We start from the raw sequence: 14,310 nt of genomic DNA, 5'->3' as shown, positions 1-14,310 counted from the left end.
TTGTGGATTGATACGAGTGACCCTATTTTCTAGAATGGTACTGTCAAGGACAATTAAATATTCCTCCTTTTTCAACCCACTCATGTTGTTTTTATGCATCACTAGGGGAGAGATGTTGTGGAGCCACCTTTGTGGACCTGTTCTACCTACAGTTTTATCCACTTGCACCATGTTTTACCCATGAGCATTGCTGTTTGTATGCAACGTCCTACTTATGTTGGCATTGTAGAACTAATTTTAGGCGCTATAGGAGGACATGACTCCAGGGATTTCACTGACGTAAACAAAAACATGTGAACATGTTAATAACATATGTTAATAACACAAAAAATCTTGTGATCACATGTTATATTCACAAAGCTTTCACAAGGGCCTAAAAAATTTATCTTTGTCGGGCATAAAAAATCTTCTTAAGTGGCCACTGATCTGCTATTATGTGAAGATGGTAACATGAGAACATGTGAATAGCTTATTCCCATGTGTAGCCAAGCTTCTAAGGGATTCCCAAATGGCACATGACCTGTTATTTTGTGAACGGTAACATGAGAACATGTTAATAACTTGTTCACATGTGTTATCACAAAAAATCTTGTGATCACGTGAATATTGAATCCCTGCATGACTCTCTTAGTCCATGTTAGGAGAGACACCACAACATCATGATGATGTGAGTGTACTTTACCTAGTGGGAGGACCCTATCAAGTAAGAAATGCACAGGAATAGCTTGTAGAGAAGGGGAGGAGGGCAAGAACTTGTGCACTTACACCACCATTTTTTAAAATAATGTTACTGGCTCCTTGTCCCTTTTGGGAGCATGGTGGGTGATTTCCTAGACAACTTAGCTTGCAGTAGCTACTTAGCTCACTTACCTATACTACACATGCCATATCATAGTGAGGATGCACTCATTCTATTACCTCATATACTAGAGGAGATATATATATTAGAATAAACCCAAGTGAGGGGGAGAATGAACCCAGTGATGTTGAATTAGAGAATGCTTACGAGCTATGGTTATCTGATGATGAGCTTGCTAGATGAGTTTGATATACAGGTTATTGAGGTGTATTCGTATAGACCAGATCCAGATTTACAACTTAGAGTGGACGTGCGACCTCGATATGGACCGGATTTTTTTGCTTGCACAGGTGTATTGTAAATGCATCCTCAACTATTCATATTGTTTTCAATTTGGATCTTTTTTATGGTTCTCCATTTGGTGTTTTTTGGAGTGCTTGCTTGCATCATTTTGTGTTGGTCTATCACTTTTCTAGTTATTACATGGATAACCATTCAAGATTTGGTACTAATTCAATCCTTTCTGAGATCGACATTAAAGTATGCTAAAGGAATATGCCAAGTACTCCACCTTCCTTAGTGTGTCCTCTTTAGTTATAATAGAGCCTTCTGGGTGAATTATGAAAGTGAAACGAGTTTAAACAAAAAACAAAAAACAAAAAACAAACCAAAAATACAAAAAAAAACACACACACAAGAAGATAATCATCGTCATGTGTGATCTAGGTGAGACTTTTGGCTCTTAGTGATGGAGCCTTGGGATTGTAGCCTTGATCTACATAGGATGGGACCTTGTGGCTAAAAACCTACTAATAAAGGGCTTATTTTAAAAATAATCATAAAAACATCATTGTAGAGATACTTAGCGGTTCTTTGATACTCTTGTATGAGATCTCTGGGCTATTTCTTGGATATTTGCAGGGTGGTTCCATACTTTTATATTTTTATCTTTAAAAAAAAGGGGTAAAGTATGTAATAATAACTTACGAGTTTCATTTATGAGACTAGATAATAGCTAGAGATGGTTTCACCAAAGCGAGTCACCAAAGCGAGTGTGTGTAGAGACTAGGGTCATAACCCAAGGCATGATTTTCGCTCCATTTTAGTTTAGATTGAATCTGGACCAACCTTAATATTACCCTTGTCTTAACTAGAAAATTTTGACTAGTCGCATGCAAAAATATTTTCTCACTGCTTGATTATACGTTTGCATTATGCTTAAATTTTAGTTATTTTCAACAAGAGCACCTTACTCTTTTTACCCTCTTGCCTTATAGACCTTCTCAGTCTTTGAACATTTCCAATGCCAACATGCATCCATCATTGTCCTCCAACATCTTCATTGACATATTCCAAGGACAAAATCTACATCAAGAAGGGAGGTATATTGTGAGAGACCTCTAATGTTAGCCACCACATTATTTTCACCACCTTTGGGCCACAGGCGTCGGAATGTTCCAAATTCACTTGAAAACCATATTTTGTATATTTTACATGTGTTCTTGTGAGACATCCCTCTCCATGATGCCCCCTCTGAGGGCGCTAGCGATGGAAGTAGCGTCAGCCTCTCGCGCGGGGTAGGGATCCACACTCGGGGCCTCGCCCATGGATATCCGGACAAGAGACTTGTCCGGAGGTTCCTCCAAAACCAAACCCGAAAAAAGTTCCCTCGCCCGAAAGGCACGGGCAATTATGCTAGGAAAATCATATAACGGGAGAATTAATCTAACGACTCAAAGTCTTAACTATTCAAATTGATCCGACTGAACCTAAAGTCACATGCTCAGATTGAAGAAGAGACTTACACTTGGTCCATAGAATCACCGCTTTTTTCCTCCTTTAACAAGGCACAGCCAACTGATTCCTTCCCACAGAACAAGGGTCTTCCTAGGACTTAATCTAACTAACGTAACTAATCATAACTTATTTGTATCAGAGGAATCCCTCGATCCAGCCTAACCCCGGCACCCTGGCCCATGGGTTAGCCACCCACCCCCGAATCCCACTGTATTGGTGGGATTCATTTATAAAAGTTTGGTTATGTTTTACCTGGGTACCGAGGAAAAGAGTTCCCAGGCTCCCTAGCCGGCGTTTTATGCAAAAATTAAGGTAGGCATACCACGTACACACCCAATATGAAATTGCCATTATAACAGATTCGGCTGTCTTTAAAATAATCCTTCAATGAAAATCATAGTATTACTGATCATAATCCTCCAAAATATTGAGTTCATTGTATTACAAAATATGTCATCTGGACTCTCCGTTGAAGAAGTGCTGGGGCCAACCAATAAGATCCAATATCAAAATTTGATTCACAAAAGTCATTCTTTTTAGTCCATCCGAATCTTCCTCGACGCATGCATGGGTGTCCTAGCAACAACTGCGAGCTCATGCATCACCTGGTCATAACCCTCTAGGATCCTACTTAGGTGTCCCAGCACTTCACTCAGGGACCGCTTCGTCGGTCCTCGCCCATCGTACCAAAAGCGCACCATTCCCATGAGAAGGTCAAGGAAAGAGATGGTTCCTTTGTGACAATGAATGTCAGTCTGATTCTTATGGAGCCAATCCTTTCCGAGGATTCCATCATAGACTCCCAAGGGTAGGACTTTGAAACAAGCACTCTGTTACGTTCCCATCTAGACTAAACTGAATAAGGTCTGTCTCAAGGTTTGTGAAAAGAATCTTTCCAATGGCCAATTCCACTTGCATAGGTTTCCCTGATTTTTGATTTAGGACTAATTTACGCACACATCCTCGGGAAATAAAATAATGAGTATTGCCTGAATCAATCAAAAGCTTGAATTTCTTACCCTGGTACTCTGCTAGAGTCTGGAGGACTGAAAATTGATGGTTATTCCCCTGATGCTATATTGCATCATAAATCTGTCCTTTTTCTTCCTCCACATCCTCAGCTCTATAGTGACGAATCTAGCTACTGTAGTCTGAGGGGGAACTCTCTCTCTTTGGTTTCCCCAATTCTGGGAGGGAGTTCAGAGACTATTTTGCATGAAGACTGCAGGCTGAGCTTGCACTCTTCTAGGGTTGCCCTGATTCTAGCATAGGGGACCCTGATTGGACTGATACAAAGGAGTCTGTCTTTGAATTCTGGGACCTTGGCTTCCTTGGCCCATAGAAGGAGATGGGCAATCCTTGAGCTGGTGCCCAAACCCCTAACATCCGAAGCACCTGTTCTCATTTTGAAGATCTTCCCTCTGCATTCTTGAAAGAGCTAGAGTTCTTGAGAAAGAACTTTGAGGGAAAGGTCTTCCTTCATTCCTAAATCTCTTGAAGGATGAGGGAGCTGGCTTTGGCGGGACTTTAAAACAATGAAGGCTTTGGCAAAGTCCTTCGCCATTCTTATAGCTTCTACCATGGAAACTGCAATTATGATAGAAGAACTATCCTTAAACTTAAATCCAAATTATGGAATTAAATCATAAATTTACCATAATTTTATTAACATAAAAGCATAAAAATACTATTTTCTTAGCCTCTAGCTTAACAAGCTTAGACTTTGGATTTGAATTAAGAATTTATCAATGAAAAGCATTCTTTTTCTAAGGAATTAGCCATAGGAATGACTATTCTTTTGGGAGAGAGAGATATACATAAAAAGCATTCAAAATAAGCATAAAGATTAACTTTTTTGTGATTAATCATTAAAGTTCTTAGAGAAAGCTTGATTTGCATTAAAAACAACTAATTAGAAACTTCTCAAGCTTGAGAGGGGTTGAGAAGTCAAATCATTTGAGAATATTAACAAAAACCATGAAATTCCTTCTTACCTCTAGGTTTGGCTTGCTTCTTTATCTACAAGTAAAGCCCCTAACCAATAAATTGGTTTAGTGAGTTGAGAAGAAAGCTCCAAGAGTTGTTGACGAGAGAGAGAAGCTCCAAGCTCTCCAAAAGTAGATGATTTTTAAGGGATAATAGAAAATATCATTATTTTAATGTAATACTAGCATGGTATAGTTCATTTACAAAAGAATAAGGATCTACTTATAGGTGAGGGAGGCCACTAACCAAGTCCAACTGGGTTCTGGAATTTTCCAGGTTCAGTTTGACTCAATTTGATTTGGACCAATTTGGCTCCCTTTTTTATTTGGTTTGATCGAGGAGAGAGGAGAGATAAAAATATCACATTTTCTATTTGGTTTGATCCAGGAGAGAGGAGAGATAAAAATATCACATTTTTTTTGAATTAAAAACCATTCCACATGTGTGAAATCCTACCTCAAGAGTCCCCCTCTCCTTACCAAGGTGTTAAAAATGCATCATTATTTCAAAATGTCTCATTTTTTTAGTAATATCTCTTAATTTTTAACTAATAAACCTTGTACTCAGTCAACTCTTCATCTTATGTGAGCATTTACTCATTTTTGGGTATTTTCTTTTATTCTTTGGATTTATCTCATCCCAACACTTGGATTAAGGTTCCTATTGGCCCATAGGAACCTTAATTGGACCATAATCCAAATGTTTTGAAAATGTAGACCCTTAGGCTAAGGTCTCTTATACCATTTTCAATTAATTCCTAATGCACATTGGAAAGTTCATTTTGAACTTCTGTTTCAGGGGAATCCATTTTAGACACTAGGAAGATTTTTATATCCAAAGATATCTTAATTTTGGATTATCTCTCTCTGGACATTTTCTCTCTCTAGGCCAAAATAGGGTAGAACAAGATCTTTCTTTTATTTCAGAGAGGGGAATAATTACAAGAACAAAAGGGGAGGCTCTTAAACCTTTACACCTCAAAAGCTGGAGGGAGGAATCTTACACCAATGCATAACCTGCATCTACACTAAGCTTGCCATTTTGATCTAATGGCACCGAGATTGACTTACAATCAGCCATCCCATACTTAGAAAACATGTCTAATACATACTGTCTTTGTGAAACAACCAAATACCATCAGGTGTGTGAATGACCTCAAATCCTAAAAAGTAGTGTAGATCTCCCAAATTCGTCATCTCAAACTTTCTTTTGAGAAGACTTTTCACATGCTCAATCTCATCCAAGTTGTCACCCCCAACAATAAGATCATCTACATATATGGTAATGATCACAATACCCTTATTACCCTTGCGCACATACAAAGAGTGATTGCATCTGCCATATGAAAACCAATAGTGGACAAGATACTCAACAATCTTGTCATGCCATGCTCGTGGAGCTTGCTTCAATCCATACAATGCCTTATGAAGCTTACATACATACTCCGGGTGACCTGTATCCTCAAAGAAGTGTATATAGCTTTTAAGATTCCTCCTCAGCAGCTTGAAAAACAATTAAGTCTCTACTTCAATCCCTTGTAATCATTCTATGTTTCTGAATACAAGAAAATATTATTTTTCCTTGTTTGGTCTAGTGAGATAAAAATTTCTAGAGTAGTAAATCAATATTGGGATATTTTTGGATAAATAAATTCTACAAATATCAAAAAAATATTTCCCTGAAATAGAAAATCAAAATGGATTTTCCAAGGTGCAATTGGAATTAATTAAAAATGATTTAGAAGACCTTAGCCTAAGTGCCAAGATTGAAAATTTTGGATTAAGGTTCCTATGGACGAATAAGATTAATCCAAGTGTTGGAATAAGATAAATCCAAAGAATAAAAGAAAATACCCAAAAATGAGTAAATGCCCACATAAGATGAAGAGTTAACTAAGTACTAGATTTATTAGTTAAAAATTATGAAGTATTAATAAAAAAATGAGATATTTTGGAGTAATCATTCATTTTTGACACATTGGTAAGGAGAGGCGGCCCTTCAAGGAGGTGTCTATCTCACATGTGTGGATGAGTTTTAAACTCAAAAATAATAGGATCTTTTTATCTCTCCTCTCTCCTAGATCAAACCAAATTAAAAAGGGAGCCAAACTGGTCCAAAACTTGTCCAAATTTAGCCAAACTGAAGTTGAAAAATTCTAGAACTCAGTTGGACTCAATTAGTGACCTCCCTCACCTAAAAATAGACCCTTATTCTTTTGTATTCTCATCTGTGAACTAAACTATGTCGGTATTACTCTAAGATAAGCTTATTTTCTATTATCCTATAAAAATCCTCTACAAATTGAAGAGATTGGAGCTTCTCTCTCTCTTCAATCTTCCTTGGTGACTTCATCAACATACCAAACCAATTGATTGGTTGGGAGCCTCTACTTTGATCAAAGAATCAAGCAATCTAGGAGGTAAAATATGGTTATGGTCTTTTTTTCTTTAATCTCCAAATGTTTCTCTCTTCTCAACCCCTCTCAAGCTTGAGAAGCATTCAATTGAATGGCTTTTGAATACAATTGAAGTTCTTTAATGAATTATAGTGATAAAACACATAAATTTACATTTATGCTTAAATTATAATGTCTTTAAAGCATTTCTCTCTCCCCCAAAGAATGGTCATTCCTATGACCTATTCTATATTCAAATGAAGCTTGAAGCAATTCTCTAATCTAAAAGTAATTTCTATGCTTGTCAAATTAGAGGCCAAATAAGTGGCTTTTTAATGCTTTTATGCTATTTAATTTATTGAAAAATTAAGAATCAAGTCCATAATTGGATATTGATCCAATTAATGGTTATTCTAATCATAGGGATATTACTAAACTTTATGCTTTCAAATTATTGAGAATTATCAGTAATAGCAGGAGAGCTATGGTAAAAATTAACACATAAATCATTTTCATTCATAATATGAAAAGAGGACTTCCTACCATATTCTAGGATTAATCATTCTAGATTAATTGAATGATTCTCATTATAATCATGAAAATTTTAATTTTTATGTTTATGTATAAATAGTTAATTAGAAAAAAGAGAAATTTCTAGTAATTCATTTTTATGTTAAAAGCGTAATCCCCACCATGACAATGGAAATCCATGTATTCCAATGAAGTAAGAGAAAATTTGGGATGCTAAACTAATGTATATTTTATTTAAAAAATATAGAAAGATTTTAGTTAAATTTATCTTTTTCCATAGATAAATTTAAATGATGAAAGAGGAATTCCCACCATATTGGAATTCAAATATTTAAATGAGGAAAGTGTAATTCCTAGTGGAAAGGAATTAATGGAGATTTTTATTTAAATTTTAAGAGAAAATTTAGTTAAATTTATCTTTTTGCATAGATAAGTTTAAATGATGAAAAAGAAATTCCCACCATATTAGAATTCAAATAATTAAATGAGAAAAGTGGAATTTTTAGCTTATTGAAATTAATGGATATTTTTATGCAATATTTAAGAAGAGCTTTAAATAGATTTAATTTATGATAAAAGAGGAATTCCATTGATAATTGGATTGCACTCATTAAAATGAGAAAAAGAGGGATTTCAAGTTTACTAAAAAAAACAGGTATGATAGTTAGTTAAAAAGAAGAATTTTTATGATAACTAAGAAAAGATGGATTTGAATTAAATTTTAGTATCAAAAGATAAATTTCCACCATAATTCTACCTAATGAATTAAGGTTGAGAAATTATTTGATAGAAGGAATATCTTTGGATATTTTAATTGGTAAAATCATTAAATGGTTATTTACCCAAAACTAGATGTTTATTTGAAGGGAATCCTTGTAGAACTAAACCGAATGAATTTGGTTAGACTATGAGAGGGACGGACAGTAAACCTACTTATCCATCTCTTGATCTGATCAAGTAAAAACTTCGTGAGTGACCAATTCTAGTTTCTAATCAAAGAATAGACTACCCAAACTAAACTAGTTTTTCCTGACCGAACTCACCAAGAATCTAGTTGGACAATCATACTGAATGATGGGTAGATTACCTTGATGAGAGATCAAGGATCCTCATTATGAAACTAGGAATCATGGAAAAAGGGTTTTTGGAATCAATCTCAAACTAGAATTTTACTTGCATTGGAACCTCTGTTTTTCATTCAAAGGAGTGTTTTATGCCCGAATGCTGGAGGAAGCATTTGGCTTATGTTTTTTCTAAGAGGAGGTTCGTTGGAACAGCTGGCGGGGAGTCATCTCAAGGGACATTGCTCACGGCAAAGCCTGCCACCAAGGTCTTGACCAGCAGCCTCGGTACGGTTAAAATGGTGCGCTTCCGGTATGATGGGTGAGGACCAATGAAGCGGTCCCTAAGTGAAGTGCTAGGACACCTAAGGAGGATCCTAGAGGATTCTAACCAGGAACTGCACGGGCTCGCGGTTGCTAGGACACCCATGCATACGTTGAGGAAGATTTTTTATGGACAAAAAGGAAATATTTTTGGGAACCAAATTTTGATACTGGATCTGGTTGGTTGGCAGCTAGTCTTCAACGGAGAGTCCAGAGGATATTATTGTAATATAATGGACTCGGAGTTTTGGAAAATGATGATCAAAAATATTATGATTTCTATTTTGGAAAATCTGTTATAAATGGTAATTTCATATTGGGTGTGTACGTGGTATGCCTACCTTAATTTTTGCATGAATCGCCAGCTCGGGGGCCTGGGAACTCTTTTTCTCAGTACCCGGGCAAAAACACAACCAAATCTTTATAAAGGAATCCCACCAATACAGTGGTCGGGTGGTTGGCTAACCCATGGGCCAGATGGGGTAGGCTGGATCGGAGGATTCCTGAGAAACAACTAGATACGATTAGTTACGTTAATTAGTTTAAATCCTGAGAAGACCTTGTTTTGTGGGAGGGGATCAGCGACGGTTGTGCATCGTAAATGAGGAAAAAAGCGGTGATTCCATGGACCAAGTGCAAGTCTCTTCTTGATCTGACTATGTGACTTTAGGTTCGATCAGATCAATTTAACTAGTTAAGACTCGTTAGCAAATTTTTTCCCTTGGCGGAATCGCCCGTGCCTTCCAAGGGCGAGGGGAGTCTTTCAGGCCAGGTCTGAGAGGGACTGCTGCCCAAGCTAGCCTCTCCTCCCGGACATCTGTGTGGGCGAGGCCCCGAGTGTGGATCCCCGCCCCGCGTGGAAGGCTGACACCGCTTCCGCCCACTGGCATGGGTACCCGCGGAGGGGGCAGGGACCTTACATGGCTGATCCATATACACTTCTTCTTATAAGTTACCATGCAAGAATGCATTTTTTACATCCATCTGATGTAAAAACCAACCTTTAGCTGCAGCCACCACAATCACAACTCTCACAGTTGCCATCTTTGCAACCAGGGCAAATGTCTCCTCATAATCAATCCCATGTGTCTGTGCATACCCTTTGGCTACCAATCTAGCCTTGTACTTGCTTATGCTACCATTACTGTAATGTTTCACCTTATACACCCACTTACAGCCAATAGATTTCTTGCCTTCAAGCAATGGCACCAAATCCCAAGTCTCATCTCCATACAATGCATCCATCTCCTCATCCATAGCTTTCTCCCAACACACATTTCCAATAGCCTCATCAAAACATGTGGGTCCTATAACTTGCAAAACTTTTTCCATATAAGCATAGTGACGTGCCACATAACCATCATAAGTCAGCCTCTACACAGGGTTTTTGACTCTTCCAAATCTTTATAACTTTGCATTCATGGATTTCATAGCCTTCTTCACATCAGGTGTCCTTATTGCTGGAATCCCAAACTCCTCATCAAGGCTCATCTCTGAGTCACTAGACTCTCCATCAACAAGAGAATGCCCTGCAAAAATATCAAGCATACCAAGGGGCTCAACCACTTTCTCTTTGCCTTTATGTGATGTACCAACAACATTTCTAGGACTGGTATTGTGACATAGCTTGCCACTCCATGGTCTATCAATAGAACCACTGGATGAGGACTCTCTTGGTCTACTCAATGATTGTGATTACTGACTTATATTCTGTGCAACCACATTTTCACTTACATCAGCCCCAATAGCATCTTTTTCAGTAGCATACCAACTACTCATCTCATCAAATACATCCCTACTTACCCTTAATTCACGTGTAACACGATTATAGCATCTATATTCCTTTTGCTCAAGGGAATACCCAATTAACACACATTTGTTTGCCTTTGGATCCAGCTTGGTACGCAACTCATCTGGCACATGCACATATGCAATACATCCAAAAACTTTCAAGTGAGAAATCAAGTTTCTTGCCAATAAACTTCTCCTTGGGTATTGCATCATGTTGGCTGCAGTAGGAGTTATATTCATGATATAAACTACTATAGACATAGCCTCAACCCAATAGCTATGAGGCATATTCTTCTCTTCCATCACAATGCCCATGCTATCTCTGTAATGTGTCTATTTTTTTACTCAACAACTCCATTTTGCTGCAAAGTGTATCTACATGTAAATTGTCTCTGAATGCCATTCTTTCACAAGAATTTAGAGAACTCATTAGGGGAGTATTCTCCTTGTCAATCTGACCTTAGGCACTTCATATATTTGCTTTTCAAATTCACATGCTTCACATACTTTCTACATATCTTCAACTTTAAACTTAGGTAGTCTTGTCACAATTTCTTTAGTCTGCATAGACTTCATTCTTTGCACATTTAAATACCCAATTCTCTTATGCCAAATGTCTGTATCTGCAACAACTCCGGAACCATTTACAAACATTGTAGCACTCACTTCAGGCATCTTTACATTCAATATAAACATTATACCCACTCTGTTGCATTTTACAACCAACTCAAACTTATCTTTAAAGTCTTCTATATAACAACCATCAGGGATAAACCGGACCTGCAAACCCTGCTCAATCATTTGGCTAATAGAAACCAGATTTTTTGTAATGTTTGGAACATGAATTACATCTACAAGGTACTTCACCTTACCATCTTACATAGACAATGGAACATCTCCAACATGGCAATTAGATGACCAGTGTCATCCCCTATTTTTCAATAAGACTTGGCCTTTCAAGAATCTTCATTTCCTTGAACCACTCACCATGACTTGTCATGTGGTTCAAAGCACCTTAATCAATATACTATACATCATCCTTGCTATTACATCATTCCAGACATAGCATTAACCACATGTTGCATAACAAACAACCTCTCATTATTTTTGCTAGAGGATGCATAGTTGTTTGCTGCACTTTTTCATTTCGCATGTCACTCTTCTTCTTATAGCAATCTACCTACACATGTCCAGGCTTACCACAGTAAAAATAACCTTGCTTATCATTATGCTACCTTTGCCAATTACCATGACCTCTTTGACTCCCCTTGCCTCTAAACTGGCCTCTTCCATTGTGTGTTGTTGTGAATCGTGGGATTGTTGCTGCTAACCATAATTTTGATTACCTGTCTGGCCACCACCTTGGCCACGTCCACAACCCCTACCTCATTCTCTACTTGCACTTGTGTGAAAGGCCTACTTCTGTGAACTATTTTTGTTTTGTTGATCTTCACTCAAATTCTTCTCTTCACAATAATCAGCATTGACACCAAATCTGAGAAGTTGAGAATGTTCTCTCGAGTCTGAATAGACGTCTTGAACGCCTTGTATTGTGGCCCCAGACCATGTAGACACACTTCCACCTTATCATCATCATCAACAGAAACACCAATTAATGCAACATATTCCACAATGCCCTTGATCTTCAAGGCATAATCATTCATAGACATATTTTTCTTCTCCACAGTATGAAGCTCATTCTTCAATTGAATCTTTTGTGCCTTGGTGTTAGTTTCATACAGCTTCACCAAGGTGTCCCATGCCTCCTTAGATGACTTGGTATCTTGTATATACCCAATCATGGTGTCCTATATATATACTGATAGAAAGCCAATACATGAATTTCCTTGCGTCTTGATTCCAATCCTTGAATTCTTTTACATCTGCAGGGCAGTTGGATTAATCTCTGGTATCTCTGGTGCCTCCTCATGTTCACCTTCAATGTAGTCCGAGTAACCTTTTCCCATTAGGAAATTTGTCAATCTAAACCTCCAAGCATGGAAGTTATTCTTGTCAATCTTCTTTACAACAATCTGGTTTATTCCATTATTCGACATCTTGTCTGCAACACAAATTTACCAAAAACAACACTCTTATTTGACCTGCACAAACTGTTGTATTCTCTACAGGCAGCTGTACTATACTGCACCTAAACTGTCACAAACTAGTGACCTCAATTTGCATACATACATCCAAGGGAGACTTTAAGGCCTCTTTGCAGTACACACAATGTCTGCACAATCAATTCTCCTTCTTGTAGTTCAAAAATCAGAGTTCTACAGAGAATCGAAACTTACCCGCGGTGCTCACTAAAAAACGGAGGTCTAGACGCGGCCAGAATACGTTTTCGGATCAATTTTTTTTTTCAACAAACAATCTAGTTTCCCTATAGTTCTCCTCCCGCCCGAAGAAAGCTCCTCAATCGAAGTTCATTTGCTGATGTATCTTGAAGAGCTCCCGACAACAAGGGTGTAGTAGCCAACACAAAGGGGGAAGAGTAGATGAAGCTCTTATCCTCGTATCGCTTCTTGTGCTTCTCTTTCTTGCCGTTCAGCCCTTAGCATGAACCAGGCTCTGATACCATGAAAAGATACAAGGGAGAAGAGAGCTTGAGCTCTTGCAAGCACACACACACTCACACAAACCCTAGCAGAGAACACACAAGGTGAGAGACTGAAAATTCTTCTTCTTCTTCACTCAACAAAAGAGGTCTACAAAGAAGATAAAGTGACTAACACACATAATAGAGTATATACAAGAGGTCCATAATGTGAACACGCTAAGAGGAGTGGGTAAGTGTGGACTAGTCGGTGTAGTCTAGCTGTAGATCTTTGGCGAAGAAATGTATGTGCTAGCTACTAAACCTGCTAGTGATATAAATGTTGAACGGTCGTGCAGGCACCTCATGAGTGTCAGCTCATGTTGATCTTGACATTTCAACATTAACCGCTGTTAAGCATAAGCCATAAGACTGAAGTATTAATCCTTAAGAATAGGGTTAATCATATTGCATTTTTCTTAAGCCTTAAGGAAGCTTAACCATATTGCATTCATCTTAAGCCTTATGCATATGCCTTAAGCCCTATGCATAAGCCTGAAGCCCTATGCATAGGCTTATGTATAAGCCTTAAGTTCTATGCATAAGCTTAAGCCTTAATCTTAAGGCCTATGCATTAGCCTTAAGCTCTATGTATAAGCTTAAGCCTATGCATAGGCCTTATGCTTAAGCCTTATGCATAGAGCTTGCATAAGGCTTGTGCATAACTTGACCTAGCCCTAATCTCAGCACCCAAGGGAGCAATAACACACAAAGAGAAAAGCATAATTAAATAATGGAAAGAGGGTATACCCTAATTAAGAGGCTTCATAGGCTTCTTACAAGCTCTATGCATAGGCTTCTTGCAAGCTTGCATGAAGCTTATGCAAGCTCTATGCATAGGTTTCTTGCAAGCTTGCAAGAAGCCTATGCATAGAGCTTGCAAGAAGCCTATGAAAGTTCTATGCATAAGCTTCATGCAAACTTGCAAGAAGCCTATGCATAGAGCTTGCAAGAAGCCTATGAAAGTTCTATGCATAAGCTTCATGCAAGCTTGCGAGAAAGCAAGAAAAAAAAAAGTGTAGTACTA

This window comes from Cibotium barometz, chromosome 5, assembly GCF_041138505.1.
Source record: "Cibotium barometz isolate CiBa-2024 chromosome 5, ASM4113850v1, whole genome shotgun sequence".
In the NCBI taxonomy this organism is placed as follows: domain Eukaryota; kingdom Viridiplantae; phylum Streptophyta; class Polypodiopsida; order Cyatheales; family Cibotiaceae; genus Cibotium; species Cibotium barometz.
Note: the sequence above shows the minus strand (reverse complement) of the source record.